The following is a 17,015-nucleotide window of genomic DNA, read 5'->3' as shown; positions in this document are numbered from 1 at the left end:
AAGACCAGGTTTGGCAGTATATGAGAATTGTTACATTTATGCAGGGAAAAGAAATATGGGCAGGAGGTGGGGAGAAATTTCAATGTTCACAATATCCAGCAGAGAAACACCTAGTAGAAAAGATGCTTTTCTCCTCTATGGTCATTTTCCTTTCTTCCTCATTATTCCATCTTCTCTTCCTTAAACCTTCAAACTTTTCTCATTCTTTGCCTCCTGTGTGAATACCTAGGTGACTAAATGTTACATACTCATATGGAATTCTGGGAATTGTGGTTTCCAAGAGACCTCATTCCTTAGAAAGGACATAGCACCTCCTTGTGGAAAGCATAGTCATTTTAAGAAGATATGACCTAAAATTCTATGGAAGAAGATAATCAGATTTTTAATATTCTATGAAAAAATTTTTTTACCAGTCGCTGTGTATTTTTTTTCCTTTTGTTCAAGTGCTATCATTCCTATATAGTGTGTATGTATGTGGAGAGGGGAAGTCTGTCAGCATACCCATAATAAATTGACTCCCACCTACCCAGCAGAGCTACTGTAATCTCAGAAACTAAAGAGCAGGATAACAATGAGGTATTAATGAATTAAAGAAAAGATAAAAAAGAGTTTACATGCTTTGTTATCTCATACAAACTATGATGACACTTGAAAAAGTAAACAGTCAACTTTCCTTCATATCAAAGCAGAATCCTTAGTGGCTCTTCAAAAGCTAGTTTATTAGCTCTGTAGAATCAAGATAGAAGACCTTTGTGGTCTAGCCACAGGGCATAGTGGATAGAGAGCCAGGCTTGGAACCAGGAAAACGTGTCTTCTGGAGTTCAAATATGATCTCAGACTCTTACTAGCTGTATGATCCTAGGCAAGTCACTTCACCTTGTTTACCTCAGTTTCTTTTTCTATAAAATGAGCTGGAGAAAAAGATGGCAAACCATTTCAGTATTTTTGCTAAGAAAATCCTAAATGGGGTCACAAAGAGTCAGACAGGACTGAAATAACTGAATTACAAAAGCAGAACTTTGTGGAATATGAACTCTGTAAATCTAAAGTAGAGTCAGATAAGGAAGATCCTAGCTCTTGAGAGGGGATCACTCTTTTACTTTCTCTTGAGAGAAGCTACCATTATGTAGCCAGCAGGGAAGAGATTTTCTTCTAGCCCACTTTAGGCATAGTGTTTTCAAATGGAGCTTCTATTTCTGTAGGAGACATCATCCTCAGCAAGAGACAAGATCAAGGAGCTAAGGAGACTGTTGAGTCAGTGGAGGTAGCTTCAAAGAAGAACCCTGATAGAATGGTCAAATGTGAATTCAAGAAAGAATTGGACCTAGAGATCAGAAGATGAACCATAGAGCAGACTAGGCCATGGAATCTCAGATGGGCCAACTGCTCCTCAAAGATAACTCACCAACAGCATAATAATGGCCTGCAAAGAGAAATGAAATCACGGATTTTCATTACCACAGACATGAGTTGTCTTGGCCAAGTGTATTTCCTGGATATATGCCCCACTACTGGCGTATGCTAGGTAAATGCCAACTCTTTCCACAGATGCTCCGAGTGGTTAATGGAGAGTATACCAAGTTTATAGACATAATGTTTTATAGTTGCTGTTCTATGCCACCTTGTAAATGTCTTTATTTTGAGTTATGCCTGCTAACTATTAAAGGTAACCACACTGATATAGGATCATGAGCTACAGTTTTAATAGTTCAGATCAACGTAGAACCTGAAGTAGTCACTATCCCAGGGACTCAATCTGCAGCCTACAAGTGCCAAGTTGAGGAGGTTATCCCAAAGAGAATCGCAAACCTTTATTTCAAAATGTCCTTTAATAATACAACACTCAATCTCAAATACCCTTTCCTTAACAATTAGTTCATTTAACAAATTTAAATATTTCTGTAATTTCTACCTTTCATAGATAGCAGAAATTAAAAAAAAGAATATTATCTATGCCCTTTCTTTAATTTCTTTCCCAGGACCTTATAGCCTTTAGGAATACTTACTGGAACTTTCTGGCAGCATTATTAATCACCAGATGTGAATAGTGACAATCAGGCTTGAGAGTTCTTAGGAGGTTCTCTGTTATATCCAATATGGTATGCAGGGAAGGAAGCAAATATCTATATTGTTTATGTGAGGTCTTGAATTAGCTACCTTGGCAACCCTCAACAGGGCAACTACCACTACCACTCTATTTTTCTTCTCTCCATTACTAGATGACCTCTCTCTTGTTGGTACTTGTAAATACACATCATCAATTCTTAGAGCACAAATCTCTGTTTTCTCTCAGTGGGTCCAGCTCCTTGCTCTCCAGGAAAAAGGCTGATAACTATTAAATATGTCCAAAGGTTCAGTGACCCTTCTTCCCCACTACTTTGTTTTCTTATTAGAAAAGAATTAACAGACAAGGCATGAAAGTACATAACTGAGTGCTAAGTTCTGTGGATAAAAATACAAATGATATAGCAATCCAGATAAGTATGAGGAGGTAAGTATATGCTAGAATAGCCAGGAATGTCTCTGTGAGCTAAGGATTGATAAAAGGGTTAGGATTAGGGTAAGAAAAATGAAGAGTATGCCAAGAAAAGGAATGATATGAATGAAAGCACTAAAGTAAAATCAGCATATTGGATGCATAGCCATTAGATTAGCAGAGCCAACCGAAAAAATAGAAAATGACGAATATTGGATGGACTACCAAAAAAAGGCCAGACACATTGATGGACAGGTGATGAAGCCATTCTGGAAAGTAAATTGAAACTATGTCCCAAAATTGTACATATTCTTTTACCCAAACATATCACTACTAGGTCTATTTCCCAAAGAGATCAAAGCACAACAAAGGAAAAAGACCATCCATAAGTTTCAAAACATTTATAGAAGTTCTTGTTATGACAGCGAAGAACTGGAAATTAAGGGGTACTCATCAGCTGGGAAATGGCTGAACAAATTATGCTATGTGGATACAACAGAATACTATTGTGACATAAGAAATGATGACTGAGTGGTTCCAAAGAAACCCAGCAACAATTGTATACAGACTGAAGCAAAGTGAAGTGACCAGAACTAAGAGATGGATACACACATATGTAAGTATACATTTATGTATGTATATATGTATATATATATATATATATATATATATATTTTATGTATGTATGTATATCATAACATCATTGCAATGACAACTTCGAAAGTTTTAAAGACCCTGATTAATTCATTGTCTAACTACAATTCCAGGTCACTGAAGATGAAGCATACTACCTCTGCTCACATAGATGTGATGGAATCAGGATACAGAATAAGAATAGTCCTGGATACATGGCAGAATCATATTGTCTCAGGGTAGGACCTCAAAGCTCTATCTAATCTAACCCACCTATAACCAAGAATCCTCTCTAAAATATTCTGATGAAAGGGTCTCATTCCACTTCTTAGATAGCTCCAACAATTAGGCAGCTTTTTTCTGACATCAAACCTGAATTTTTTTCTTAGTACAGATTCCATCTATTATTCCTAATTCTGCTTTCTGGGGTCAAGAAAACTAATAAACAGATACATGTGTAAAAAGAAACTTATAAAGTGCTAATTACATGACAACCACTGCCCTAATTGCTGGGAATAAAAATGCAAAAACAAAAACATCTCTCTCTCTATCTCAAGAAACTTACATTTTAATTGAGTGAGATAAGTAAGTAGTCCCCAAAGATGGGTACGTTGCAGGACACATAAGAAAGTAGATTGATACAGTCCTCCCAAGAGCAATGGCAGAATTATAGTGGGCAAGGCTGTTCTTAAAAAGATAACTAGTCAGTGAAGCATGACTGCCTGAAATAATACACCAGGGTAGGAGTTCTTGAGATGAAAAGTTGAAACTTTCAAAGAATGATCTCTGGTCCATGCAGCAATGTGATTGGTGAGATGACTGGGGAGGAGGTAGTGAAGGGAAGTATGACTGGGGTGGCCTGTAATAGTCTAATTCCTATTCCTTATGAGAGTTGTCAGAGACTTAAAGACAACTATCATGTTCCCACTCTTTTCCTCATCTCATCAATAGCCTTCCCAAAATATGACATCCCTAGATATTGTCTAATCAGAGCAGTGCACATCTACACTATCACCTCGATATTCCTGGAAAATTGCTTCTCGTGAAGTTCATGATTGTATGAGCTTTCTTGGTTGTGATATCACAATATTGCTTTATTGTCCACCAAAATCTCTAAATCACCCTCATATGTACTAAATACATCATCTTTTACTGTTTCATAACAAACTTTCAAGACTTTACATTTATTCCAATTAAATTTATTCTTAAATATTTTTGACCCATGTTCTATCCTGCCAAGTTTTTTTTGTTTTGCTTTGTTTTTCCTCCTAGCTTTGTCAACTAGTGGATTGGCAATCTATGTAAGAAGTTTTGTATCATCTGTAAACCCAATAAGCATGCCATCTAGCCCCTTATCCAATTTGTGGATAAATCTTTTTTTTGTAAATAGCATTTGATTTTTTCCATTTACATGTAGAAATAGTTTTCAACATTCATTTTTATGAGATTTTGAGTTTCAAATTTTTCTCCCTCCCTTTCATCCTTCTTCCCCAAGATGGTAAGCAATCTGATATAGGTTATACATGTGCAATCATGGAAACATATTTCCACATTAGTCATGTTGTGGAAAAAGAAACAGCTCCAAAGGGGAAAGCCACAAAAAAAGTGAAAATAGCATGCTTTGCCCTGCATTCAGTTTCCATAGTTCTCTCCCAGGAAAATGTTTATAGCATTTTCCATCATGAGTCTTTTGGGATTGTCTTGGATCACTATATTACTGAGAAGAACTAAGTAAATTATAGTTTATCATTGTACAATGTTGCTGTTACTATGTAACAGCTGGTTCTGCTCACCACATTCAGCATCATCCATTCATGTAAATCTTTCCATGTTTTCCTGAAATCTACCTGCTCATCATTTCTTTTAGCTCAATAGTATTCCATTACATTCACATACTACAACACGTTTTTGCTGATATATCTTAAATGATAGGGAACTTAGTACTAATTCTTCTGGCAGCCAGTGGGAACTTCCCTCCAAGTTTATGCCCATCTCTCAGTGACCGCTAAGCAAAATAGTATCTGATAGTGGAGGAAATAAATACCTGCTGAAGTCTTGTTTTGTTTTGTTTCATTTATTTATTTTTTGAGAAAGAAAGAGACTTGAAGAAAATAGTATCTGTGGAAAATTTGTTAGTAAGTGACTCCAGAAAGGATGGAGAGAAAATAAACTGGGTTGAGAAAACCAGTTAAAATACCATTGTTAGACTGCGTATGTTCTTTGATCCATACCACTTCTAGGTCTGTATCCAAAAGAGATCATAAAAATGGGAAAAGGACCCATATGTACACAAATATTTTGGAAACTCTTTTTGTGATAGCAAAGAATTGAAATTTGAGAAGGTGTCCATCAATTGGGGAATGGCTGAACATGTAGTATATCAATGCTCATCATAAGAAACAATGAGCAGGCAGATTTCAGAAAAATCTGGACTTAAATGACCCTACTGTACTGAGTGAAGTGAGCAGAACCAGGAGAACATAGTGCACAGTAACAGCAACAATGAGTGCTGGCCAGCTTTGATAAACTTAGCTCTCCTCAGCAATACAATGATCTCAGACAATTCCAAAAGACTCGAGATGGAAAATACTATCCACACCCAGAGAAAGAACTATGGAGTCTGAATGCAGATCAAAGCATAATATTTTCTCTTCTTTTTTGTTTTTGTTTTCTTTCTCATGGTTTTCCTCTTTGGTTCTGATTTTTCTTTACAGTATGACTAATGTGGCATATGTTTAATATTGTTGTACATATATAGCCTATATCAGATTACATGAAATTGTGGGGAGGTGGGAGGGAAGAAAGGGGGAAAAATTAGAACTCAAACTCTTATAAAAGTGAATGTTGAAAACTAAAAATATATACAAGTTTATCCATTTAAAAAATACCATTGTTATAAAACAGTATAAAGTGATGAAAGCTTGGAATAATGATTAGAGGCAATATAAATGGAGTGGAGCAAACATACATATAAGATATTTCAAAGGAAAAGGAAACAGAGTTTGATGTCTTTTTCTGGATATGGCTAACAAGGTAAGTGACAGCCATACTGAATTCTTACTGCATGGATTAAAGGGTGGTATCATTCCGAAGGACAGGGAAATTTAGATGAAAAACCACTTCAGAGGAGAAGATCTTGATTCAGATGTTTGATATAATGAGTTAAAGTTTTAAGACAGTTCTACACAGAAACTATCTCTTTGAACTCTAGGAAAATAGACTAGAAATTCAGAAAAAGAAGGTAAGACTGAAGGTGAAGATTTGGGAAGCCTGGAAATGAAATAAATCTAATGGGAGGGGTTTCTTTTTTTAACTCAATTGATCAACATTTATGAAGTGCCTACTATGTGCCAGGCATTATTCGAAGGTTAAGGATACAAAAAAAGGCTCCTGCCCTCAACAAGTTTACAATCTAATGGGGGAGGCAGCATATAAATACCTTCATACAGGGTATATTTCCTGAAGGTCATAATCCTATGGAAGGGGTTTCTTAAGAAAAGATTATTCAACAAACATTTTTAAAAGGTTAGAATATGGTTTTGTCATTGCCCCCATTAAGAAGCCAAAAGAAAAAAGCATCAGCAAAAGAAGTAGAAAATGATACAGGGAATCAACATCATATAATATTCTGAGAACCAAAGAAATAATGAATTTTAAGATTCTTTGAGGTGATTCCCTATTTCGTTTGAAGGAACCACTATCTTCCCAATGACAGTTAAATGTGGAAGAAAGTTCAGAAAGGCCAATTGGAATTGTCAACAAGGTCATCTTTAGAGATCTTTGAGAGTACAGTTTTGCCACAGAGAAGTGACAAAATTCCAATTGCAGAATGTTATGGAGAAATTAGGTAGTGAGGAAGTGGAGAAAGGAATTGCAGTAGTTCAGGTGTTGAAAGGAGTTAAAGTAATAGCAAGCAGGAGAAAGTGCTTTATAAATATGAATGTGTTCTCATTGAATACAGAGAAGAAGGAAAGATATTAGGCAGTATCTAGAGGAGGTTTGGGGCTAAGGAAAGGGTTTTATGTTTGTTTTTTCATGGTAGGTGAGATGTATATATATTTGAAGGCTCAGTAGAAAGAAACTGACATCTGGGAGAGAGTGAAGATCCTGGAAAGGAAAGAAATGAATGTGAGAACATAGATCTAAGTGTGAATATCAACTTAGTATTTAACATTGTATTAAATTTCCTTTCTCTTTCAAGGCAAATCAAATTATATGTATTGATAGGTCAATCCTGAGTTAAATTATTCCAATCAATATATAAAGTTTGGTAGCTTAGGTAGTTCAGAAGAAAACTTCTTGTAATTTTACAAAAGAAAAATATCATCAAAGCTTATGACCCAAGCACATCTGGCAGTTGTCAATAAAGTGTAAATTGGCATTCTGACACCCTGCTGTTTCATCCCATACAGTTCATCATGAGGCTAAAAAACACATTCTCTTAATGGCTGTGCCCTGTTGCTAGATTAGTCTATGCTGTTGCAGCCTAACAAATATACATTCCATTTCTGGACAGAAGATAATCACCATTTGATTTTGGCCATAGATTTAGAGATATCCTATGATTTCACAGAACAGAACCTACTTTATGTCAAATTCTTGCTTTGTTGATCATTTCCACCAATCACTTTAGAACTAATCATAGCTCTATCACAAAGTGGAAGTGAAATTAGCTAAGCCAATTCACCTCAGTTGGTGTTATTTTGCTTTGTAGGGTGGATCACTTTTAGTTCAAGATTTGTTAGTTTTATAGTCTGTAGTAACATTACCTTAAAGTACTATTTGGATACTTTACATGTATATATCTTCTCTTTCCAACTAGCTTATTAACACAACATATAAAGATATAATAAAGGAAATTATTAGAGATTATTTTATTGGGCTAGCTTTGTAAGTTCCAAAAGAACAGGAAATGTATCTTAGTTCTTTTGTAAATGAGCACAAACTTTTTGGTAGGGTGAAACTTGTGATTGCAGTGGTATAGGTAAATGTGTATGTATGTGTGAATATATGTGTATATGCTATATATATATGTATATATACATATATATACCTATATAAATACATGCACATCTGTATATATGCATGTATAACAACTCATTATTAATTTATTCATTTGCTTATTTATTTGGGGAGAGGGGGGGATTTCATTGATATAAGAAATTATCATTGAGAAAATACCTCTACTAACAGTAAGTCAGAAGCTACTCTGCAATTTATAGTCTCAACAGGTTGTTTTGAACACTAAAATTTGAAATTACTTTGGCAAGGTCACAAAGCCAGGCTGTGTCAAAGCAGGAATTAAAGCTTGTACTCTCCATACACTTTACTTTGCTCTTCTCCACGGGTATGTATGACTCTTGTACTTATATTTATATATATAAAAGATAATGCATACATCAGACTTTGTACTGATAGAACACGCATTTAATTGATACGAGTTCTCTCATTTGATCTTTACAATATTCCTGTGAAGTACGAGTGCAAGTGGTTTTATTTGCAGCCATTTTAGAGGGGTAGAAAATGAAAATTAATGAGGTTAAAGTGACTGGCCCAAGGTCACACAGATAGTAATTAGGAAATCTCAAACTCAAATTTTCTAACAACAAGGTGAAGCTTCTTTCTACTACTCCCATGATGTTACATAGCTTTCCTTTTTTCTCAGAAAAATCTTTTGGAAGACTAGTTACTGCTAAGCCCTTTCACTTCCATATTTCTCAAAAAGAAATGACACCAGGCTATAGCATATGCTTTTTTCCCCTTTCATTTCACTGAATTTGCATACATAACAACATGGAATGTCTATACTATATAAATCCACTGTCATTTATATATGTGTGTATATATGTATGTGTGTATGTGTTACATGTGTATATATACATAATTACGTAGGGCTACTGTAAATAAACAATAAACGTAAAGATAAAGCATCCACTGAAAATGGAAACTATTACATAAGCCCACAGACATATTCACAAAAAACTTATGCCAAATTTCTAAAAGAAAGACAGAGAATTAATCGAGGATCTCACAAACAAATTCAGCGTCTAGTTTGTAGATTTTCAAACAGCAGGGCACATATTAAACTCCAATACTGGATGAAATGGCTATGAGTATACCCAATTGTTAACAATTTATTTTGCAGTATTTTTTCATAAACAGATGGAAATGTTGCATATTAAGTGACACATCATGTCATTTACTGTACTTTAAAGTATATGAGATTTATAGTCAGCCTACTTCTAATTCAGTGAACGCCATCAACAGATTGCACAATGGGTCATTTTCACCGTGGGGTGTTAGAGTATTGCAGGGAAAGTTGACAAACAGAGCATATTAATAAGAATTTAGTAAATGTGATTAATGTTACTAGGAAAGCAGCACTTATTCAATAAGCACTATCATTTTTTGGTGCACACTGTGACATGAAGAAGCATGGGCCACCCCCTGGGAAAACATAATGGAGATAGGTAGCTACCAGAAACTGAATTCTAGATTTTGCAATAAGCAGAGTTTATAAATTCCATTGACAACTGAGGGATCTGCAGTTTCAAAGAATTTTAACCTTAAGCTAATATAATTAGCAATCTCCACTTACAAAAATGAAATCATGCAACCCAAGATCAAATGAGTTAACATGTAGAGTGGTTTGCAGCTGTTGAAATGCTATGTAAATAATAGCTATTGTTGGTTTTTTTTTTGTTGTTGTCATTATTATTGTCATTCTCACTAATAGTAGGAGCAGCAGCAGCAGCCATGGTCATGGTGGTGACAGTGGTGGTGGTGGTGGTGGTGGTGGTGGTGGTGATGGTGGTACTAATAGTAGTAGTAGTGAGGAAAAAGCACCCTACAGTCTCAAGGCCATATGTGACCCTCTAGGTCCTCAAGTGCAGCCCTTTGATTGAATTCAAACTTCACAGAACAAATCCCCTTAATAAAAGAATTTGTTCTGCCTGCACCCAAGGACCTAGAAGACCACATGTGGCTTTGAGGCCACAGGTTTCCCACCACTGGTTAGTCCTTCACTTGGCATGAAGTCTTCCTGTGCATTATGTTATCACTGAGGCATTATCTACAGGTGCAAATAAAATTAAACTGAAGTCCATTAATTGCCTACTGTGAATAGGACATCATGGAGAGATAGACCTGGGAACATATAAAATTTTGCTAAAACATGATCCCTGTCGTTATGGAGCTCGGAGGAAGTTGTGACAAAAGCATGTGTGATAATTGTGTTAGAGAAGTGGAAATTGAAGTGAGGTGTGAAAAAGGAAAGATTATAACTGACTGGGAAATTCTTGAAAGAGGAAGCACTTCATTTGAACTATGTAGGATAGGCAAGAATTAAAAAGATGAAGAGACAGATTGAAGACATTTTATCTATATTCCCAGCACTCTGTACGGGCCTTTCTTTTCTTATCATTCTATATTGTTTTCCTTCATGGTCTCATCGAGTTCCATAAATTCAGTGGATGATCCCCAAATAAATATGCCTAGCCCAAACCTTTCTCATGGTCTCTAAACTCACATCGACTGCCTGTTGAATAATTCCATCATGATGTCCAGAAATTATCTCAAACTTAACGTGTCTAAAATAGATTATCACAATCTTTCCTAATCAAATATTCCTTACATGGGATTCATTAACTTTTTTTAGCATTTTGATACCTATTTCAATATAGACTGTCCCAAAAATCTTCGTCCAGTTTAATAGCTTAAATATTCTATATATTTCCAATATGTGTTGTATACATCCAACAGATTTAATGGCTTAAAACTGCACTAAGACGTGTAGTACACTCAGTAGGATGTTGATAAATTTTAAACAACTGCCTTTCTAGGGAAAAAAATTACACAGAACACAAGTTTATGCTTAATCTGCATTATTAACATTTGTAGTGTTTGCCAATTTCTGAAGTATAAATACTCACTTTGAAAATTTAAGAACATGCTCAGATATGGAAAGTGAAAATAATTATGTGTATTGGACATGATGACCTGATAGGACTTAGGCCTTTTTAAAAAAATATATTTTATTTTTCCACAATTCCATGTTAAGAAAAATTTGAACTTTTGGGGTTTTTTAATTTCCAAATTCTATCCTTTCTCTCTCTCTCTCTCTCTCTCTCTCTCTCTCTCTCTCTCTCTCTCTCTCTCTCACCCATCCATCCATCCTGAGATGGTAAGTAATCTCACATAGGTTATACATGATCAATCACATAAAACATTTCCATATTATTCATTTTGTATAAGAAGACTTGATCCAAACAAAACAAGAGAAAAGGAAAGAAAAGAAAAAAAAATTTAAATAGTAGGCTTCAGTCTACATTCAGGATCTGAGCCTTCTCAAAGAACGCCCAATTCCTATGGGCCTATGAAGACCTCAGTGCGTACCCTGCTTCCTTTACTATTCCACTCATTTGCTATATCAGGATCACCACGTAGTTTCTTTTCTGATGAGATTAGTTGGGGAGAATAGTACATGACAAGGCAGATTATACCCTCAGGTTCTGACTTTCCTTTCCTTTCTGACAGGTTTTAAATCAGAAAATTCCCAAGAGTGACTCCTATTATTCTGTCTTCACAATGAATAGGCAGCCCAGGTGTCATTGTGGGCTGCCCATAATGTCTTCTACTTGACTTGGTGGCCAACATGACCCTTGCTACCATTCTTAGCTACTGTTCTAGATGTCAGAATCCAATTGCCTAAGGAGGTAGATGCTCATACGAAGAAAAAGGAAATCTCAGAGAAGAGGTGAAGTGGTGGTAACCAAGACTTCCTGGCAATCACAGAAAGCATATTGAAGAAGAAAATCTGACAGAGTATGGAGAAGGAAGACGATCCACACAGGGGAATCTGCAGTGATATCCTCAAACTCAGATAGGCCCCCAAAAGTCCAGTGATCCTGACTCAGTGGAAAACTCTAGAGCCAGAATACCTGAGTTCAGATAACTCCTCTCATGCTCACTACTTGTGTGACCTTGGCTAAGTAATTTGATCACCTTATGCTTGCCTTACCATATCTGGAAAATGAGGGATTGGATTTGATGACCCCTCGGTTCCCTTCAAGCTTTAGAATTATGATCTTATGCTTCTAAGGAGAATGACTAGACCTGAGAAACATCTATAAATTTTCCATGCTAGCTACCTCAGACTAAAAGATGGAGAATAACTCCTCTCTTATCTTTATCTTCTTTCCTCTCACCTCTACACAAGAGAATATAGTTATTTCATCTCCACAAGAGTTGTTACTTACCCATTGGTAATCTGTATTATGGGTTGTATCCATTTTGTATTTATTTTCCTCTGTATCTTCTTGTTCTGCCATAAATAATTTGCTAATCAGTTTGTAATTCATACATAGTCTACAAAGAAATAACACCTCTAGAGTAAAGAACTGAGCCATATTTGTGTAAATAGGATTACCCAAAACACCTACTAAAAAATCACTGGGAACTCCAGAGTCAAAATGGGGAAGGGAGCTCTGATTAAAATTTGTGGAATTGTCTCTAGGATCACTAAAAATAGTTATATATTGTCTATGATTATTGTTAGATCATCAGTTTTGGAGTTTCAGGCCAAGCTAAGATTTTCTGAATTAGTGTTTCTCCAGCTCACTCTGAGTTGATAAACTGTCTGCTTAAATTGTTTATGCTAGAACATCTGCATTAGTTGGCTAAATTGATGTCTTAAGGTGAATTGATTGTACCTGTAGTAGTAAATTACATTGTATAAGTTGCTTATGCTAGTAGCACTGAGTTTTGATTTGTTTTGTTTTCTCAAGGTCTAGGCTGTCATTAGATAGCAGTTTTCCAACGTAAACTCTCTCTCTCTAGTTCAGACAAGTTGACTTCAGAGGACACAATGCAGTAGTGGTGGTAAAGATTGGAGATGAAGTAGAATGTACTTAGATGATAGACAACTAATCATAAGAGAAGAGAACAAGCATTTATTAAGTACCTACAGTATGCCAGGACCTGTGTTAAGGGCTTTACAAATATTATCTCACTTGATCATCACTACCAGCTTGGGCGATAGGTTCCTATTATTATCATCCCTGGTTATCATTTGAGAAAACTAAAGAGAAGGAGAGAGGATAAGCATTTATATTGCACTTACTATGTGCCAGACAAGTACTTTTTTTAAACAAATATCATCTCATTTTATCCTCAAAACAACCCTGTGAGATAGGTGCTATTATGATCCCCATTTTACAGTTGAAGAAACTGAGTCAGTCAGAAGTTAAGTGACTTACCCAGGACAACACAGCCAGTAAACTTCTAAGACTGGATTTTAACTAAGATATTGGTGTCTTATGGGGCATGAGTCAGTGGATAGAATGCTGGGCCTAGAGTCAGGAAGACATCCGTTTAAACCCAGTCTCAGACACTTACTAGCTGTGTGACCCTGGGCAAGTTACTTAACCTATGTCTGTTTCAGTCCACTGGAGAAGGAAATGGCAAACACTCTGGTATCTTTACCAAGAAAACCCCATGGACAGTCTGGCTCATGAGGTCATGAAGAGCTGGACATAACTGAATGACTGAACATATCATTGTCATGAGCAGATTTATGTCAATGAACAGATTCATGACTTCAGACCCAGCAGTCTATCCATTGCACCACTTAGTTGACTCCCAAGTCACAACAACAGTCCATTAACTTTATGTGGCATGTGCTTCTGCAACCTCAACCCTTTAGTGCTGCGTGGAGATCATCCAGAAGAGAACTGTGAGGTGTACACTTTATTTTGAGGTTGTATTTAACTGCTCACCATATATTCCACTACTGGCTTTTGAAGATCCAAGCAAGCCACAGTGCCAATGACCTAATGAGCCCAAGAGCAATTCTATGCTAGGAGAGAAATGGTCAGTTGCAATCTGGTTTTTTTATAAGTGGAGAAATTCTTAACAGGGAGACTCATTATGTGATCCTGAAACAGTCCTTCAAGCCCATCTGCCCAACTTTTTCATCTTACAAATGAGACAACTGAGTCCCAGAGGAATTAGGTTAGTGGTCCAAGATCACAAAGTAAGTAAATGGAATGGGATTCAAACTCAAGCCCTATCATTCCATACACTCTTTTAAAGTGGCCTATCACTAGCAAGGTGCAAAAATGGGCTCATGTGTGTGGACTTAACAGTAGCTCACTAACCTGTTCTACCACTATATTGGATGCTGCTATCTAGAAATGGCATTAGATGGCTATAATTCCAATACATATTATTGGTCAGAGATGCCCAAAAGGGAGAATGGATGACCTAGCCTATGAGTCTTATGGGTTTAAATCCTTGATTTAGTTAGCTTTTTCCTTGCATAAATCCAGGATTCAAAGTATAACATTGGATCTGCAGGTGCTATGAGTGGAGAATGAACAGAAGGTCTTCTATTGCCCACGTATTCACTGGATTCATCTGTGGCCTTTTTGGACTCAGTGCAATATCCCTGGAATAGAGATTCATGTTCTACCATGCTCTGGCAGAGGATTCCCTTGTTGGGATTACAATTCTATCCATGCCTGAAGCAATACTCTTAACTATCTTTAACAACATCATCCTCAGTATCATCATCATCATCATAAAGTCATAGGAATTTAAGGCTTATACAACTGCTTTTGATGTAGTAGAAGAAGTGAAAGATAGAGGATAGAGGGAATATGTATTTCTACAATGCCTACTATGTGCCAGAGGGGCAGCTAGGGGGCACAGTGGATGGAGCAATGGGCCTGGAGTCAGGAAGACTTCTATTTCTGAGTTCATATCTGACCTCAGACATTTATTAGCTGTGTGACTCTGGGCAAGTCATTTAATCCTTATTGTGTCAGTTTCCTCATATTGAAAATGAGCTGCAGAAGGACATGGCAAACCATTCCAGTATCTTTGCCAAGAAAAACTCAAATAGGGTCACAAAAAGTCAGATATGACTGAAAAAACAAATTACCAATAACACAATGTGCCAGGTACTGTGTTAAGCACTAGAAAACAACAACCCTCTGAGGTAGACTTTGAGGTAGTTTTATTATCCCCACTTAATAGATTAGGAAATTGAGGCTCAGATATGGTAAGCATCTTACCCATGGTAGCATAGTTCTTTAAGTATTAAAGGTGAGAATAAAAGCTATGTCTTTGCTAGATTCAAGTCCCACACTTTTCAGCCAAACCACCTTGACTAGTAAATTTTGTAAAGAAGTAAATAGTAAATAGTAAAAAACTATTGAATAAAACAAGTTGGATTCACACTGGTAGAAAAAAAGATGTCTAAATAAACCATGTTATATTGATCAAGAAAACACAGCAATATTACTGAAAGTTTTCAGGTGCATTTGCCAGCTCAAGGGGCCTGTATAAATATTCATCATGTCTGAACCATGTCCAAATTCCTGTCTTCCACTTATCCTTGGACCCAATTCTAAAGGGGTTATAGGTCTCTGGCAAGTCCAGCTTGGTGTAAATCCATGTCCCTGAACACCAGCCAAAATGTCTGAAATCAATGGAAGGAGCTTTCAGTTACAGATGATGATCTCATACAAGCCTTGGTAGTCTATGTAGGGCACAAATCACCTTCCTTTTTAAAAACAACAAAAAAGATGCTTTTGCCAGCAAGCAGGAAGTTCAAACAAATCCTTTCTTTTAATTCTTCCGGGAATGTATTCCCATAAGACCTGTATTTCTCTCACATTTAATTAGCAAATTTGGCCCAGCATGCCAGGTAAGAATTCTGTAGAGCAATGCTGACCTTGACGTAGAGGCCAATAATGAGCCTGCTCTTGGCTAAAGATCACCAGCAAGTTCTACTGTTTAAAGGAAATCTCTTCTATATTCTTCTCACCTACAAAATTCTTTCTTGGGTGAACTGAAGTATTTTTTTTACCTGGAAACTAGATTTTAGATATGGTGTTACTGAGCATTTTCATGTGGACATTCTAAGAAATCAAGGTAGTGGTTTTTTTCCATGAGTTCTTAAAATATGATATCCAGACTAATTTCTTGTTCATAGCTTATGAATAGTCCAATCTTTCTTAAATTATGTCTCTGTAAACTAGTCATCAGGTTGATTGTTTTGAATATAAGATGCCTTTTATTTCTTTCCAATTTATTCTTTGTTACATTTTGTTTGTTTTAATTTTGAATATATCTTATTGTCATATGGAGTCAGAATCCTCCTTTAGCCTAAATAGGTCTGAATGTGCAAAGGCACAAAGGTAGGAAAGTAGAAGGCTTTTTTAGGTAACAAAAGTACTCAAGTTTGACTACTGCCTATGTTAGAAGATAGTGGGAAATAAGGCTAGAAGAGCAAGTTGGCACTACGTAAAAGATGTCAAAGTTGAGGCTGAAAAATTAGAATGTCAATAAGTCTTGGGAGGATACTGAAGTACTTTTATCAGGGAAGGAGCATGATCAAAATACTAGGGGCAGCTAGGTAGTTCAGTGAATTGGGCCTGGAGTCTGGAGGACCTGATTTCAAATCTGGCCTCAAATGCTTGACACTTACTAGTTGTGAGACTTTGGACAAGTCACTTAACTCCAATTGCCTTCCCTTCCCCCCTCAAAAAAAATGCTATGGTAATATCAATCTTTCTGTCATGTACAGGATAGACTTGGTGGAGGCAAAATGAAATGGAGAAACCAGAATATTTCAACAATCATGTGTAAAGTAATGTCAGTTCAACTAAAGAGTTGGCAGAACAAAGAGATGGATCAACAAAGGAGATACTATGAAAAAAGAATTAACAGAATGAATTACCCCTAAGGAAACTCAGGCTCTAGATTTGGCTTAGAATGAACTCTCATATAAACAATAGAGTCAATTTTACCTTTATTGGGAATGATCAATGAATATAGATATCACATATCATAGAGACATAAAATCTGCATATCATATATATTGATATCACATAATGCAAAA

General features: G+C 36.2%; 1 long non-coding RNA gene across 3 annotated transcripts in view; it reads left to right on the top strand.

Annotated features, from left to right (window-relative positions):
• The first annotated feature begins 3,024 nt into the window (after nt 1-3,024).
• LOC140515021 (uncharacterized) overlaps nt 3,025-17,015 on the top strand; it is a 106,427-nt gene continuing 92,436 nt past the window's right edge. For all 3 annotated transcript variants that reach the window (XR_011970809.1, XR_011970810.1, XR_011970811.1), the window contains exons 1-2: nt 3,025-3,092; nt 3,244-3,348. This is a non-coding gene — a long non-coding RNA (uncharacterized lncRNA). The remainder of the gene's footprint in view (nt 3,093-3,243; nt 3,349-17,015) is intronic.

The sequence above is a fragment of the Notamacropus eugenii genome, chromosome 7 (genome assembly GCF_028372415.1).
Source record: "Notamacropus eugenii isolate mMacEug1 chromosome 7, mMacEug1.pri_v2, whole genome shotgun sequence".
Taxonomy (NCBI): Eukaryota; Metazoa; Chordata; class Mammalia; order Diprotodontia; family Macropodidae; genus Notamacropus; species Notamacropus eugenii.
The sequence above is the reverse complement of the archived record's forward strand: the minus strand, read 5'-3'. Positions and strand labels throughout refer to the sequence as shown.